Below are 18,299 nucleotides of genomic sequence, written 5' to 3'. Positions count from 1 at the left end.
CATTTGAAAAGAACTAACCACTGTCACTAGTGTTGGCCACTTATATTTTCTTGTTCTTGTAGTTGAAGAAGCTTCGCCAGATGTGACCTTGCACCAACTAGCGAAGAGGAAGAAGAGAGAAAGACTGATGTTTTGTTGCCATCAAGGGGTGTGTTTTAATTTTGTTATTTGGGTCAATACGAAGCGGGGACTCACGGACATCGCATAAGCTCCCTACCGCTTGGTACTGACCCCATGATCCATATGGCCTCATATTTACCTCCATGTCTCTCCTTTTATACACAAGGGTGACGTACCAAGCGGTAGGGAACTCGCAGGCATCGCGTAAGCAATCGCTTGATATTGACCCCTTTTGTTTTCTTTTGTTTTGGGGTCTTTCATTTTGTTATTTGGGTCAGTGTTATAAAGTGGTAAGGGGCTTACGGACATCGCATAATCCCTTTACCACTTTTGGTACTGGACCCATGATCCATATGGCATCATGTTTACCCCCATGTCTATCCTTTTATATAAAAGGGGTCAATACCAAGCAGCAGGGATCTCGCAGGCAGGCATCGCGTAAACTCCTAATCGCTCTGACCATACAAAGGAGGTTATGGTAAAATTTTTCAGAATTCTGTGAAAAAGAAAGTTTGTTTTTTATGTTATTCCAAAAGAGTAATCCCCACCATTTTTGCATCTAAAAGAAATATTCTAATTACTCTATGTACATATTCACCCATGAATATGCATGGATATCACTGATATTAATTATTAAATTTGATTTCTATGCATAGAAAGATGCATAATAAAATTTTTTTATTATAAAAGTGTTATTCTTATTAAATTTAATTTCTATGTATAGAAAGATGCATAAATGAAATTTATTTATTATAAAAGTGTTATTCTTATTAAATTTGATTTTTATGCATAGAAAGATGCATAATTTTTTTTTCAATTATAAAAGCGTTATTCTTATAAAAATTTATTTGTATGTATAAATAGATGCATAAAGAAATTCTTTTTATTTTAAAAGTGTTATTTCTATTAAATTTTATTTTATGCATAAATAGATGCATGAAAGGATTTTTTTATATAAAAGTGTTATTCCCATTGAAGTTGATTTTTATGCATAAATAGATGCATAAAGAATTTTTATATTAAAATTAGAATTCTCTTCAATTTTATGTTTAAACTCTATGAGTATTTGATAAATGAATAATTAAATACTCTAAGAGAGAAATTTCTATCGTTTTATATTCACACGGATTGTAAAAAGAAAATTCAAGAAATCTATCCAGAGCGAAATATCCAGATAAATGATTAATTTATTTCTCATTGGAATTCGTAACTAATTTAGAAATCAGTTAAGTGAATATTCAAAGAAAGAAATTCAGTAAAATAGTAACTTAATTATCAAACCTTTTAGAGAAAGATAGTTCAGGAAAAATCTTATTCGACTCAAACTTTGAATCAGACTATGACCAAGACCAAACTCTTTCGTCAGTTTCGAGAAAAGGTGTGACCAGTTTAGAAAAATACACTCAAAACTCTCGCCAAATCTGAAACTAAGTTTGAGACCTTTCGAATTGATCTATGGATCAAGGTTATAGAATTCGAGGAATTCTGGTATGAAATCAAAATTCCGATCAAAAAGTTTTGGGGATACTGATTCAAGAAATACTCCTTGTATTCAAAAGAAAATCAAACTAAAAACTTGCATATAGAAACCCTATTTTCTTAAAGGACTGTCTTACGCCAGAATGCTGGAGGGAGCATTTGGTTTATGTTTTTCTAAGGAAAGTTCGGTTGCAACAGTTGGCGGGGAGTGTTCAAAGGATAGCTCACGCGGCAAAGCCTGCCCAGGTCTTGACCAGTCTCGGTATGGTTGAAAAATGGTGTGCTTCCGGTACGATGGGTGAGGGTCAACGAAGCGGTCCCTGAGTGAAGTGCTAGGACACCTAAGGAGGATCCTGGAGGGTTCTAACCAGGCGATGCACGGGCTCGCGGTGCCTAGGACACCTATACCTATGTCATGGAAGATATGTATGATGGACGAAATGATTATTGTAATCTGTTACTACTGGATCTCCTTGCTGACCAGTTGGTCTTAATGGAGAGTCCACAGTGATAGTGTTTTTTGAGAAACAAGGGACTGGACGGAATTTTTGAGTTATGACATCTGTAACCAATAACTGTTTGTCAATGAATTATTTTATATGTTAAAGTTTTAAAGAGGAGTGTGTGCATATTTGTATTTGAAAGCAAAAGTTAAGAAAGGCATTCAATTATGGGTGGGTGAGTAATTGTCTGGTTCTACTGATTCCAGTGGTTGGGTGGTGGCTAACCCATAGGCCGGATAGGTTGGAATCAATGGAGTTTTAATAATTAAATTAAAATAGGAATACGCTTAGAATTTGAGTAGTTAAATAAAAACCTGAAGAATTTCTCAAATGAGTAGATCAATGGCTGTCTGACTTCGGTTAGAAAAAAAGCGTTGATTTCCTCAAATGATTAGATTAACGGCTGTGCCTGATTTCGGTTAGAAAAAAATCATTGATTTCTTCAAATTAAGTCAGTGATAGTTTTCCTTCTATCTGGTTTAATTAGGTGAAGGATAGTTTAATCTCTTGAACCTGTTAGAAAATTCGTTAAGAAAATCAAAAAGGTAGAATCGTCCCCGTTTTTCGGGCAAGAAAAATTTTCCCGGTTTCGGTTTCGGAATGACCACCAGATTAGTCTCGTGTCCGGACATTCGAGGGCGAGGCCCCGAGTGGGAAACCATGCCCTGCACAAGAGGAAGCTACTTCTGCTCTGCTAGCAACCGGGAATCTGGTGCGCGGAGGGGGCAGAGAGGTCTCACATCCTCATTGTTGCAACCCTCAATAATAGTGAGAGGTGGCAGGGGTTTATGAGTAGATTGTTCAGTTGTGGTTTCACCCACAATTGAGACACACCCTGTGGACCAGTCAATCATACATCCTACAACGTTTATCCACGTACGACCAAGTACAGAAAATGTGCTAGTAGGCATGACCAGGAAGTCTCCCACCAGTTGCTTGCTCCCAAAATATATCTTTATTTGTAATATCCAAGAACCTTGGTATTTCTACCATGGATACCTTTCACCTTTAAGGAGGTATCTACAAGTTGGGGTTTTCCAACTGGTTCTATGCATTGAAGGACATTAGATTGTGACTAGCCCCCGTATCAAGTAATGCATTATAAAGCACTTTAGCATAAGGGCTAGGTAATTGAATGGATGTTCGTAGAGCTTCTATGTGATCTCCTTCAACTTCTCTGACAAAGGCTTGTGCAGTAGGTTTAAGGTTTTTTTCTCATTGTTGTTACAGTTTGGCTCATCTTTCCCTTGCCTCCTCTTGATCTTGGGTCTTCTTTTGAGCAGCCCTTTCCTTGGCAACTTTCTTGTCATGAGAAGCATGTAAGGATTCTTTGGTAAGAGGTCCAATGTATTTTTTAAACTTACTACTGTTAAGGAAACTAATAGTTTCAACTCCATTAAGAGTCTCAAAAAACATGTTGTTAATCCCAGCTTGGATTAACAAAGATGCTCCTCCATTTTAGGGCATTAAAAAGTGTTATCTAAAGGCACTATAAAGGTTGTACATTATGAGATATTGGCTAGCCAAGGCTTTAGTTAGTAAGTTTTGGGCACCTAACTATGAATAAGGGCCAGTTGTATAAAAGGCATTTTCTCATAATGGAAACACACAATCCCCCTTTGTGCTATGAGAGCTCTTGCCTTGTCTTGTAAGAGAGAGAGAGAGAGAGTGTGTGTACTCTAGTGCATGTTCCTCTTTTATGCATGTGTATGGGAGAGTGAGAGGAATATTGCCTTGCATTGGGCTGTGAACGACTCTATGGTGATAGCGTGGAGGTGGAGATTGGAGGAGTGGAGCTTCCAAAAGCGATCTTGGAGATTGGAGGAGTGGAGCTTCCAAAAGCGATCTTGGAGAGCCTCAAGGGACGTGAGCTCGAAGCATTGGTAAGTACCAATGATAGTTGTTGTATATTACTTCTTCTAACTGTGGATATGTGGAGTTCCCTTTTGGAAGGTGCGATAGCCCATAACATTTTTAGCACCGCCTGCCGAGGAAACAACCATTGTTTCTTCCATACTCTGAGAGCTCCAGATCCCATTATGCAAGATTCAAAATTGCCTTTGCATTCTAAAGGCGCATTATGAAAAATTGCATAGATAAGGTTTTTGTGGAAGAGAAGAAATTAGAGTGGTTGAGGAAAATTGTGTGTTTGGAAGTGTGGGTGAGTACTTGGTATTGCCTAGAGGAAAGCTACAATGAGATTTCCTTTTAATTTTGATGTTTTCCTCACCAATTTTGCTATAGTGAGCTAGCAGGGTGACATACTTTATTTTGGATTTCCAAAAAATCACAATAATTATAAAAACAAGGAGCCATTGGTTGTGTTGGGTGTCTTGCATTACATTCCAATTGCTAGTAGGCATAACCGTTCTGGATCGTTTCGGTAAGGAAATCACACTCTAATTCAATCAAAAAATCATTCTATGACTCGATTGTTAAAAATATAAAAGTGTAGGAATGCAGTTCATAGTGTGAAACAGAGTTCACAATACGAAACGCTATCTACCAAAATTAGTGACAAAAATTTCAGGATTACCTTATAAAAATTTGGCACCTTATCCTAACACATCCTGACACAAAGAAACGGAAAATCTTATCTCGTGAAAGAGCATGGAGCACTCTTTCTCTCTCAGAAAAGATGATCTGACTCCACTTCCTTAGGAGTCTCCATGAAGTTTTCCGATGTCGTTCCTTCTGCACTGGGTTTGCTTATTAGCAGTCTCTTGCCAATTGTCCTGGCTTCCCACAGTTGTGACAAGTGAAGGTCCTTCCTCCTCCCCTGCCTCTTCCTCATCCTCATCCTCATCCTCGTGAGAATCCTCCTCGGGTGAAGAATGCCTTTTCCTCCTACCTTCTTACCAATGGCTGCCAGTTGTTGCTTAATGCTTTTGTATTTGTTCAAGTGTGTGATTAAAGGTTCACTTTACTTCATATCAAGTTTATAGAATTGCATTAGCAAATTTATCTTTGAAATTTTTGCTTGAGTGCCAAATAATTTATTGAGTGCATCCCATGCATCTTTTGCCCATTTGTATCCCTGTGATATGGCGAATGATTTCATCATTTAAACTGAGTGCAATGAGTCCTAATGCTTTCTCATTCCTGCTCTTCCACTCATTTTTCCCAATCATCTCTAGGCATTCATCTCTTCCCTCATCTAGCCCCCACAGATTTTTCCTCATGAGCAAATACACATTTCCATCTGTAGATATCCAAGGATCCAACCTTTAGCACAATCAGCACCCAAAGTGCCTCTAGCCTTACCAGCACAACCGATGCAAACTAATGTGGCTGCAGGGCAACAGCCGAATACGACCTACTTACCAAGAGGAATGTTCTGAATGCAAGACATGTTGCCATTGTTGCCGCCTATTTTACCACCACAACCAGCATAGGCCAAGGTCAACCAAGTGTTGGTTGAGGAACCCTTGGAAGAGGGAGAAGTAATGCCTGAAGTAGAAGTTAATAAAACGAATACTACAAGAAACCAATGGAGATCACACTAGAGTATTATGTCTTACAAAATAGCACGTCAGTACCAATGTTTCAAACCACGGTACAGTGGAAGGGAGAAGACATAAACTCAACTATGATAAGGGGACCCATACAATGTTTTCATTGTAAAGGACCTCTTCGAGTAGTGGAGTGTCCTCTAAAAAATGTGGCTAATGCTGGCCAAACTCAGCCAATAGTAGCACAGACCAATGCCATGCCAACTCTTTCATGTGTTAAATGTGGTGTTGATCATCTGATCAAGGACTGCCCATATCACGCCAATGGCTTTGCTTCTACTTCTAACCATGCCACCATCAGGACTATTAGTGTGCAGCCTGGAAATATTGTGCCACGGAATGTCCTAACACGCACACAAGAAAAACAAGTGGATAAAGGGAAAAACCATGGAGGTAGTACAACCTTTCAGATTGGGAGAAGAGTGAAAAAGGTGGGCAAGGGTGATACCATGGTCATAATTCAGGATGGATCCGAGGAACATACCATTGACACCCGGATCCACCCAATCAAAGGAAGGAGACAATCAAGTGCTGAAACCGGATGAGGAGGCAAAAGAGAGACTAGCAACCCCCAAGGGTGTTGGGGAATATCCAAATGATAAAGAGGAAATAAGGAAGCTTGAGGAAGCTAAGGCCCTTGTTAAAGAGTATCAATACAATCATGAAGCCAAATTGAGGGCTAACAAGGTGAGGGATACAATAATGTACCCAACCATGAAATAAAAGAAAGGAAGTTGGATGTGCCTACTCCAAAGGGTCCGAAGAAGGAAATCATAGTGACCTAATGGTAAGAATGTTTGAGGAGGTAGATCAAGAATTGTCGATCCATTCATTCCCTAGGATTGAATATGAGACAAACACGTGGAAGGATCCCTCACTTGTTGCCAGAGAACTTAAAGACATAGGTAGTCTCTCAACATACTATCTAAAACCGTCAAAATACCGCTGGGACCATTGCTACAGAACACGCCGGCATTGTGGGAAGATGTCAAGGACTGGGTAGAAGGAAGAACGAACCCAATGACCACTACAAAGGACAACAGTCACCTCTAGAAGAGAAGAATCTAGTGCCTGTGTACGGAAGGGGGAACACCCAGATTCATCAAAATACCTATAAACCAATTGGGGAGGTATTATGAGAGTGGTGATACAAACTCTACAATTCCAATCCACCAAAATGGATACCAACCAAGCACTTGCTATCCTGGATGAAGGGGCAAGTGTGAGCATTATCACCAAAGCGATGCTAGGAGAAATGGGGAAAACCATAGTTAGAAAGAGCGGACCTAATCATTAAGATGGCACATGGAACATCCTCAAGACCAATGGGGCTATTGAAAAACGTTAGGCTTAAGGTCTTTTTGTTTCGTTACCACCATTCATTTGTTGTGATGGACTTTTTGTGCCAGCTAGATTCATATGACATTATATTGGGCAGACCCTTCATGAGAAAAGCCAAGGTGGTGCATGGTCCATACATTTGTTATAATTTGACATTATATTGGGAAGACCCTTCATGAGGGAAGACAAGGTGGTGCATGGGCGTTAGACCAAGTGTATATTCGAAAGGATTTGCAAATTCTAAAAATTAATCTCCATACATGGAAGGCACATCCCATGGAAGGACAATTGTTTGGGAATGATTTGGTAACCATTGAGAACGAACCACATCCTTACAAGTCTGCCAACCAGTTAACGAACACTCATGGGGAAGAGGAAGAGAAGGAGGTATGCATCACTTCCACCCCCAGACTTTAGTGAAAACTGGATGCATCTACTTGCCACCATAGATGTGTTGCGGCCTAGAGGAACAAAGTATGTTGAATCGGGACAACCTCAGTGCGCATGGTAGATGTGCCACCCAAAGAAAGGGAAACATAGGATGAAGCCTCAAGCATAGAAGTGCCTGGAGGACCACATGATCACAACAACAGCACCTAACACCTTAGGAAATGGCATAAACAAAAGAGGTAACCCATAGACGCCCAATGGCTAAGATATCTTGAGGTCACTAAGGTGCACAATGATTTTTCTAAGAACTAGGGTGAGGAGTTAAGTTAGATAACCTTGGAAGGAAAATAGGAGGAGAAAACTAGTCTTATTTTTAGGATCCATCAGTCCAGCATAACCCCATCCAATCCCATGGGTTAGCCAACCACCCAACCACTGTATTGATAGGATCCATTTAGAAATTTGGTTATGTTTTACCTCGGGTACCAGGGAAAAGAGTTCATAGGCCCCCTAGCCGGCGCTTCAAGCAAAATTCAAGATAGTCACACCACTTACACACCCAATATGAAATTGCCTTTTTCACAGATTTAGCTGTCTTTAAAACAATCTTTTAATGAAACTATAGTAACACTGATCATAATCCTCCAAAATATCTAGCTTGAAATCCAATTTCCAATCATTCCTTCATCGATGTTCCTATGGCATCATTGGCAACCAGAACGGTCACCACCTACTCACTCAGGGGCCTTTTCAATAGTTCCTAGCTCATAGTACTCGGGAATATAATCATATAAGAAAATCCAAATGGATTCTCCATTGAAGATCAGCAAGATCAACCAACAAGATCCATATAAAAGAGCCATGCACTCATCCGTTGAAGACCAGCAAGGCCAATCAACCAGATCCATGCCCGTGGTCAGAAAACAACTCCAACTCATTTTTCTTCCCCGACGCACACGTGAGTATCTTCAGTGACCTAGAGCCCGAGCACTTTATGGTCAGCACCCTCTAGGCTCCTTCGCAGAGGTCACCTAGCGCTTCACACATAGGCCGCTTCCTTGGTCCCTCATCCACCATACCAGAAGCTCACTATTTTAATCAAACAACCGAGGTTGGTCAAGACCTCGGGAGACCGTGCCATGCGAGATGTCCTTCATTGACTTCCGTCAGCAGTAGTAGCTAGTTGCAACCTTATCACATAGGTCCTCATGACCTTAATCTACAAGATAGTCAAAATTCTTCCCTGCATTCTTGACATAAAACAGTCTTTTAAAAACAGGTTTCATATAAAATTACGGTTTCCAACAACTCCCATCTTTCCACATCGTCCCAGGTCACTTCTCATTATTCCACATTCTTCTACATTAATTCACATGGCACATTTCGCATCCATTCATATCCATTCCCATCGTCCTACATCCATTCTCATCCATTTACATCCACTCACATCATATCACATCCATTCACATCCATTCAGATCCATTCACATCCATTCATCTCACATCACATCTATTCACATCTATTCACATCCATTCATCTCACATGGCACATTCCGCATCCATTCATATCCATTCCCATCGTCCTACATCCATTCTCATCCATTTACATCCACTCACATCATATCACATCCATTCAGATCCATTCATCTCACATCACATCTATTCACATCCATTCATCTCACATCCCATCTATTCACATCACATCACGTCCATTCACATCCATCCACATCTCATCACATCCACTCACATCCATCCACATCCATTCACATCCATCCGCATCTCATCATTCACATCCATCCATATCTCATCACATCCATTCACATCACATCACATCCATTCACATCCATCCACATCATATCACGTCCATTCACATCCATCCACATCTCATCATTCACATCCATCCACATTTCATCACATCCATTCACATCACATCACATCCATTCACATCCATCCACATCACTCATCCATTCACATCCATCCACATCCATCCACATCTCATCACATCCATTTACATCTATTCAGATCCACATCACATCACATCCATTTAGTACGGTTACTCTACTTTCGATACTGATAGAACTTTTCTAAGTTTCTGCCAATTGCTTGGCTTAGTTAAAGGTAACTTTTTCTTGACCCCATTAAATCTACATATCAGAGTGTTGTTGAAGGTTAAAAAAGGAAAAATGTACTTTATCAAAAATTTATGGTAAAAACTCAAAAAGAGCATTTACGTATTGTGTTTCATTAATGAAAACTAAATCTAAATTTTTGTCTACTTATTGGATCCTTGATCATCCCATGATTCCAAATTTCCTTTTTCTGATTAAGAATTATTCAAGTTTTCTCAATGGATATTTTCACATTCTCTCTCAAATTTCTCAAAATAAGATATATTCAATATTCTTCTTTTTGAATAAAAGATTCATGGGATTTAGAAAATCAATTCTATCCATATTTCTTAATAAAAATGATAATACTCAGAATTTCACTTTTGATAAATACTCATATTTTGAATTATGCCAAAAATTTCTCTTTTAACACTTAATTGTTTGGATTTCGAATATCATGGGAATTCCTCTTTTTACATCAAAATTCTTATGCATAAAAATAAATTTATCAAAAATTTATCTTTTCTCTTAATTAAATATTTATGCATAAATTCTAAAAAAGTATTTTTCCATGAATATGATAAAAATCAATCTTTTTGCATAAAATATCTAAACCTAGAATATGGTAAGAATTTCTCTTTTTGTATTATGCATAAAAATAAGATATGTATTTTTTTCTAAAAAAATTACCATAGCTTCGCTGCTATTACTGATAATTCTCAATTTTTCTACTTGAATAAAAACTTGTAATGAAAATATGATAGAAGTTCTTCTTTTAAGCTTAAAATTAAACTATGTATATATATAATAATTTTAATCATAATTATAATTATTCTCCTTGATTAAGCTAAATTAAATATTCTTTTTTTCTTAATTTGTTAGGATAATCCTTTTCTCATTTAGAATGAGTTAAAGTAATTTTTATCTACTCATAAACCATCTAAAAAGAAATAACCATTATTTTTACTAACACAAAATTATAAAAAATATCAATTCTTAATCTCTAGCTTATCAAGCCTAGAGTTTAGTTTTGAATTAAGAGATTATCATAGAGAAACATTCTTTTGCTAAAGATTTAGCCATAAAGATGACTACTCTTTTTAAGAGAGAGATTTACTTAAGGAAAGTATTATAATTAAGTATAAAGATTAACTTAATTCTAATTAGATATTAAGAATCTTAGGGAAAGCTTGATTTGAATAAAAACCATCATTTTGAAAGCTTCTCAAGCTTGAGAGGGGTTGAGAAGAAGAAAGTCATTGAGATAATTGAAAAAACCATAAAAATTAGTCTTACCTCTAAGTTTGGCTTGATTCTTTAATTAGCAGTGAAGCCCCCAACCAATCAATTGGCCACCAAGAGAAGAAGAGTAAACTTCAAGAGTTATTGGAGAGAGAGAGAAGCTCCAAGCTCCCAAAGAGAAGAGAAAAATTAAGGGATAATAGAAATATGCTTATTTTAAGATAATATTGGCATGGTATAGCTCAAAGATGAAAATACAAAGGAATGAGGGTTTATTTATAGGCGAGGGAGGCCACTCACCAAGTCCAACTATGTTCTAGAGCCTTCCAACTTCACTTTGACCCAACTTGGACAAGATTTGGATCAGTTTGTCTCCCTTTTTGATCCAGTTTGCTCCAAGAGAGAGGAGAGATAAAAATATCACATTTTTTTGAATTAGAAAATCCAAGCAATGATGATGAAGAAGGTGCCTAGCTCAAGTGGGATCCCCACCTTACTAAGGTGTCAAAAAGACATCATTTCACTTAAATATCTCATTTTTTTATACTAATATACCTTAGTTTTTAAACTAATAAACCTTGTACTCAGTCAACTCTTCATCTTATGTGAGCATTTACTCATTTTTGGATATTTCCTTTTATTCTTTGCATTTATCTCATCCCAACACTTGGATTAATCCTATTAGCCCATTGGAACCTTAAATGAACCATAATTCAAAATTTTGAAAATGTAGACCAAGCATTGTCCAGACATAAATACAACACACAAAAGAAAGAAAGTCCTCAAGCATCTTTATGCTAATGCAATGCAATGCAATGCAAAGATCATCCTATTCATGGTTTGTTCATAAGGTGAGCATCTGGTCCCTTTCGAAAACCGCTCATGTAATCACTCATCTAAGCATTTGGTCTTTTGACCGTCGTGCGAGTGTCAAGAAATGCCATGAGCATATGGTCTTTCAACCGCCTGGAAAATCACTCATATGGACATCTCGTCTTTCAACCGCCCGAGTGTCAAATAGTGCCATCTGGACATCTGATGGCTAAGGTGTCTAATGCACATATTCAATTAATTTCTAATGCATATTAGAAAAATCTTTTTAAACTTCTATTATAGGGGAGTTCATCTTAAATAAAAGGGATAACTTTATATCCAAAAATATCTCAAAATTGTATTACCTCTTTGTAGAATATTTTCTCTCTCTAGGCTAAAAAAAGGAAAACAATGTTTTCTGTTTGTACATGGTTGAGCTCAAATGCTATGTTGACCTCGGATGATGTTTATATGCTACACGGAGGACATATGGATGCTAATGCATATTGTCCACACTTGATTTGATCATTTCCTAGTGTTTTGGAAGATTGGAAAGCTCAGAAAAATCCATCACAACAAGGCAAAGTGGACTGTTTGTACATGGTTGAGCTCAAATGCTATGTGGATGATCTTGTATGCATAACACGATCAAATTAAAGGTTTTCTCCTTCACAAATCTACTAGTTTATAGACTAACACTTCACGGTTTTAACACCATGGATTTAACACTTCAGGGTTTAACACTTCAGGGTTTAACACTTCACGAATTAACACTTCACGATTTAACACTTCACGGATTAACACTTCACAGATTAACACTTCATGGATTAACACTTTATAGGCGGATTAACACTTTACACTTTAACCTTTCATGTTGTGACCTACAACCTATCGCTGCTTCACGACACAAACTAATTACTCCGCTCACCACATCACTTTTTATTGCTCACTTTACTGACACACTTCCCATCACCAATTAACTCACCACTCACACACGAGCTCCTACTAGTCAACAATGTGACTGATGCTATATTGATAATCTTATAGATGGCATCCTCAAAAAACTCCGACCTGGAGTTTGCTGTCACTCTCGCGCTATGGCACCTCCAGCCGCAAAGAGGTAGCGAGCACCATGAGGTACCAATCTTACATACCTTGGACCCTATGCACAAGATCTAAAGGGGACAATGCTCCAAGAAGATTTTCAAATGGATCAAGGGAAGATTCTCTTTCAATACCATATCCTCGAGTGCCTCCAGATTCTAAAGGACATAGACGTGCAATATAAGATGGAAAAGGTGGGGCTAGGCAAGATGGCAGAGACACTACCCCGAACATTCAAAAAATTGCTCTGTGCAAAATTCTTGAAGACTTATGGCAGGAATACAAAGAGGGGTATAATAACAAAGCTGGATGGATCTACAAAACATGTACTCATCACCTAGGGTAAGAGAGGCCCTACAACTGCATCCCCCATCCAGTCACATGTTCATCCCATAGATCAAATGCCAACGAAGTACATGCTCAAGAAGGTTGCATACAATTCAAATGAGGCAGAGTATTAAAACATCTAGAAAGAAGCAGATGAATGAGTCTGTCGTGCCATGTCAATTGTAAGATTCCTCCCCAGCCCCTCAAGATGTCCAATCTCTCCCCCTGTAATCATTCTCCTTGTCAGAATATTAACAGATCTTGTTTCTAACTATTTTTGGCTTAGAGAGAGAAAATATTCTAGAGAGAGGTTATTCAACTTTTAGACATTTTGGATGAAAAAATATATCTTCTTATTAAAATAAATTTCCCCAAAACAGAAGTTCAAAAAGGATTTCAGAAGGTGCATTAGAAATAAATTATAATCTGTTCAAAAGGCCTTAGCCTAAGGGTCCAGATTTTCTAAAATCTGTAGATTGAGGTTCTGAGGGGCCAATTAGATTAATCCAAATGTAGGGAGGAGATATATTGAAGAATAAAAGAAAAATCCCCAAAAAAATGAGTAATACTCACATAAGATGAAAAGTTGACTAAGGACAAGGTTATTAGTTAAAAAAGAAGAGACTTTGTCGGAGAAATCATTGAGAGGAAATCCTCCAAGGATGTCTGTGGTGGCCGACAGTACTTGGTAATGCATATAGATGGGCCAAACAGTGTGACATTTGCCAACGTCTTGGCCAGCCAACAGAGAGAGACATGATGCCACACAACCCATTCCTTCCCCTAGAACCATTCTAGAAATGGGGCCTCGACTTTGTTGGCCCATTTTAGCCCCAACCCATTTCTAGTAGTACTTGTTCTTCCCAAGCAACTTTTGGATGTTGTGATGAGGCTTCTTTGTCCTCCTGTGTTATAGTTCCTTGTGGCAATTTCTCTTCTTCCTTTTCTTGGGCTGCACCTTTTTCACTTGAGGATGGCAGATCTGAGAGTAATGGATCATGTAGAGGTGAAAGGTGTTTGAAAACCAAGGTCGCAAGCTAGAAAGTGGTCTTGGAAGTACTAACTCTGGTACCACGGTCTCCAAGGATAATTTTTGTGTGAAGCTGATGCTTTCAATTCCCAATTGTTGGTTAAGGGTGGTGGTTACCTTCATTGGTGGGTGTTCTGCAAGTGCAACCTGATATGATGCTATGTATTTGGCCACCTCCTCTTCCAGGCACTTGATTTCTGCTTCCACATATTGGAGGTTGCCTCTCATCTTCTTGGGTTTCCATGACCTCTTACCTTCCTTGGCTTTTTTGGTAATTTCCTTTAGGATCTCTTTTTTGTCTTTAAGGACAGCTTATCCTTCTTGCGTCCCGGCTATAAGTTTTTCCAGTTCTGCCATGATTTCTTGTTGTGCTTGGGCTTGTGATTCTTCATGTTCTTGAGTTCCTTGGGGTAGTGAAATGTTTCCTGCATGGCTAAGTATTTTGGTGAGAATGTATGGGTTGCACACCTTTGACTAGTGTGACTTGAGGTAATTTTCCATCTCCCTGTGGATGTACCATGTCCAATCCTCCTCTTTCTCCTCGTGGACCTTCGCAATTCTGTGAAGTGGTACCATGTTGTACCTATTTACTAGCTTTACCAACAGGATCATTGATGTGAGATCCATGTCCCCACCGCGCAACGAATTCTGGGGAATCAGATAAACGTGAATGAATGGATAGATAGATATGATGTGAACCAGATAAATATGAATGAATCTCACATCCATCCATTCATTCTCATTTATCTAATTCACATCACATCTATCCATCCATTCATTCTTTTATAAAAGTCAACTTCAGTGGGAATAACACTTTTATAAAAATCCTTTTATACATCTGTTTATGCATAAATTCAATTTTAAGGGAAATAACACTTTCGAAATAAAAATAAATCCTTTATCTATCTTTCTATGAATTCTGGGGAATCAGATAAACGTGAATGAATGGATAGATAGATATGATGTGAACCAGATAAATATGAATGAATCTCACATCCATCCATTCATTCTCATTTATCTAATTCACATCACATCTATCCATCCATTCATTCTTTTATAAAAGTCAACTTCAGTGGGAATAACACTTTTATAAAAATCCTTTTATACATCTATTTATGCATAAATTCAATTTTAAGGGAAATAACACTTTCGAAATAAAAATAAATCCTTTATCTATCTTTCTATGAATAAAATCAAATTTAATGAAAATAACACTTTTCAAAATAAAAAATAAATTCCTTTATGCATCTTTCTATGCATAAAATCAAAATTAATGAGAATAACTCTTTTAAATTAAAAATAAATTCCTTTATGCATCTTTTTATGCATAAAATCAAAGTTAATGAGAATAACTCTTTTGAAATAAAAATATATTCCTTTATGCATATCTTTCTATGCATAAAATCAAAATTAATGAGAATAACTCTTTTGAATTAAAAATAAATTCCTTTATGCATCTTTCTATGCATAAAATCAAAGTTAATGAGAATAACTCTTTTGAAATAAAAATAAATTCCTTTATGCATCTTTCTATGCATAAAATCAAAATTAATGAGAATAACTCTTTTGAATTAAAAATAAATTCCTTTATGCACCTTTCTATGCATAAAATCAAAATTAATGAGAATAATTCTTTTGAAATAAAAATAAATTCCTTTATGCATAAAATCAAAGTTAATGAGAATAACTTTTTTGAAATAAAAATAAATTCCTTTATGCATCTTTCTATGCATAAAATCAAAATTAATGAGAATAACTCTTTTGAAATAAAAATAAATTCCTTTATGCATCTTTCTATGCATAAAATAAATTTTGATGAAAGTAACACTTTTATAATTAAAAAAATCTTTTATGCATCACTTTATGCATAAAAATTAATATTGATGAAAGTAACACTTTTATAATTAAAAAAATCTTTTATGCATCACTTTATGCATAAAAATCAATATTGGTAAAAGTAACACTTTTATAATAATAATTTTTTTAATGCATTACTTCATGCATAAAAATTAATATTGGTGAAAGTAACACTTTTATAATTAAAAAAATCTTTTATGCATCACTTTATGCATAAAAATCAATATTGGTGAAAGTAACACTTTTATAATAAAAATATGTCCAATAATATGCATCTTTCTATGCATAGAAATTAATTCTAATGAAAATAACGCTTTTATAATAAAAATATTTCCAATACGTATCTTTCTATGCATAGAATGAAAATAACACTTTTAGAATACACAAGCAGAGGTGATTACTCTTTTTGAATAACATAAAGATAAAACTTATTTCCACAAAGTTTAAGAAAATTTTGCCATAACCTCCTTTGTATGGCTGACCATTTCTCAATTTTTACATTCTAAATCTACTTAGAAATTACCCCAAGATGAATTTAGCACTCTAATTTAATCAATTCCCATTCTTTAAGAGAAAACAATACGGAAAGTTTAACTCTATTTATTTGATTACACATCTTGGATAAAGAAGGGCTGAATTCAATGAAGAGAAGGGGGAAGCCTTTCCATCAAGGCATAACATCCAATTTCAATTTAAAAGAAGCAAGAAATCAAAAAACCATAGAATAGAATTAGAAAAAAGTAGAATTTCTAACTTACATGGAGTTTTGTGAGCTATCCTTTGGCTTGAGGGATTGAGGGTTCTACTCTTGCTTGGATCAAGAGTGGCCACCAATTCTTTGTAGAGGAAATAGTCAAAAACAAGTGAATTATTAATGAATTCAATGTTTTTGGCTCTAGGGTGGAGTAGAGTAACAGTGCATAAAACACTATTAAGCTTTTACAAAGGGGGAGGCTTCTTTTTATAGGAAAAAGTGAGCCTCTAACCAAGCAAACTGATTCTAGAATTTTCCAGATTAGTTTGGTCACTTTTTGACCATTTTTAGGTCAGTTTAGCTTACTTTTTGGTTCTAGTTGAAACACGAGAGAGGAGAGATAAAATATCTCATTATTTGAGAGTTTAAAACTCCACCACACATGTGAAATAGGAGCCTCCTTCATAGGTGTCAAAAATGCATCATTTCCTCTACAGCTTCCTGCTCATGTGGTGGGATACACCTCCAGAGGATTTGGTCGATTCCTTTCTTGTATAGTTGGCCGGATATGACTTGGAAGTGCTAGCTGCAGAGATGGCAATACACTTTCATTGATCTCTCGAAAGATTATCCTCCATCAAACCTGTGCCATGTCTGGGGGATGGGGATGACTATGTCAGTTGTGCATAGCTCAGCATCTGGTAGGTCATGTGCTAATCCAGTTGAGGCTTTTCTCGGACTCAAGCCGGGATAAATAATCTTCCATTGTATGATTGGAACCTAGGGTGTGCACTATTATGTACTCAAATTCTTGGAGTATCCATCTAGCTATCTTTCTTGCTGGAGTGATCCACATGAAAGGTAAACTTATTACCCACAATAGGTAGTGCCGAAACTTGGTTACTGATGAGTAGATCATGCCAAGGGCTTCTTTGTGTGTGGTTGAGTAGTTCCGCTCAACATTAGAGAGCCTTCAAATGCCCTAGTAGACAAGTTGAAACCATTTCTTCTCGACCTCTTGCATCAGCACACTACAAATTGCAACATCAGAGGCATCCACAAAGATATGAAAGGGTAGATCCCAGTTTGGGGGTTGGACAACCGGTGCTTCTGGCAGCATGAGCTTGAGATGCCAGAATGCAATGTCACATTCCTCTGTCTAGCTGAAATTTTTCTACCTTAACTGCTTGGTTAGAGGTGTTTTGATCTATACCATCCTTTGATTCAAGGGGGCTGCTACATGGGCAAGGTATTTGAGCATTCGGCTGTGCCATCTGACTTGTCCCAAAAACCTTCTCAGCTCTATCTCATTTTTTGGAGTTGGAGCTTTCTAGATGACCTTGACCTAGGATGGGTCGATTGCTATTCCTTCTTTGGAAATGATATTGCCTAGTAGCATTTCGCTTTGGATAGCAAAGGCACATTTGGTTGGATTCAGACGTAATTTTGAGAGTCTACATTTGGCCAAGCAGAGTTGTAGGTACAAATGATCAACTTTTGGTTTTTCTTGGGCACAATGATGATTGGGGACAACCATGTCGCTTGATCTATTGGATATACAAATCCAACTTGTAGCAGCTTGTTTATTTCTTCCTTCACCCTTTTGGAATAATTTGGGTTCATCCGGTATCTTTGTTGCCAGATAGGGATATCATCTACCTTTACATTGATCCAGTGTTGGTAAAAGTTGGGATTAATCCCTTTCATCTCGATGTAGCGCCAAGAAAACACATCTTTGAAAGAAGTGAGCAACACTTGGACTTCTTCACGGAACTCTGTG

Source organism: Cibotium barometz, chromosome 19 (genome assembly GCF_041138505.1).
Source record: "Cibotium barometz isolate CiBa-2024 chromosome 19, ASM4113850v1, whole genome shotgun sequence".
NCBI lineage: Eukaryota > Viridiplantae > Streptophyta > Polypodiopsida > Cyatheales > Cibotiaceae > Cibotium > Cibotium barometz.
Note: the sequence above shows the minus strand (reverse complement) of the source record.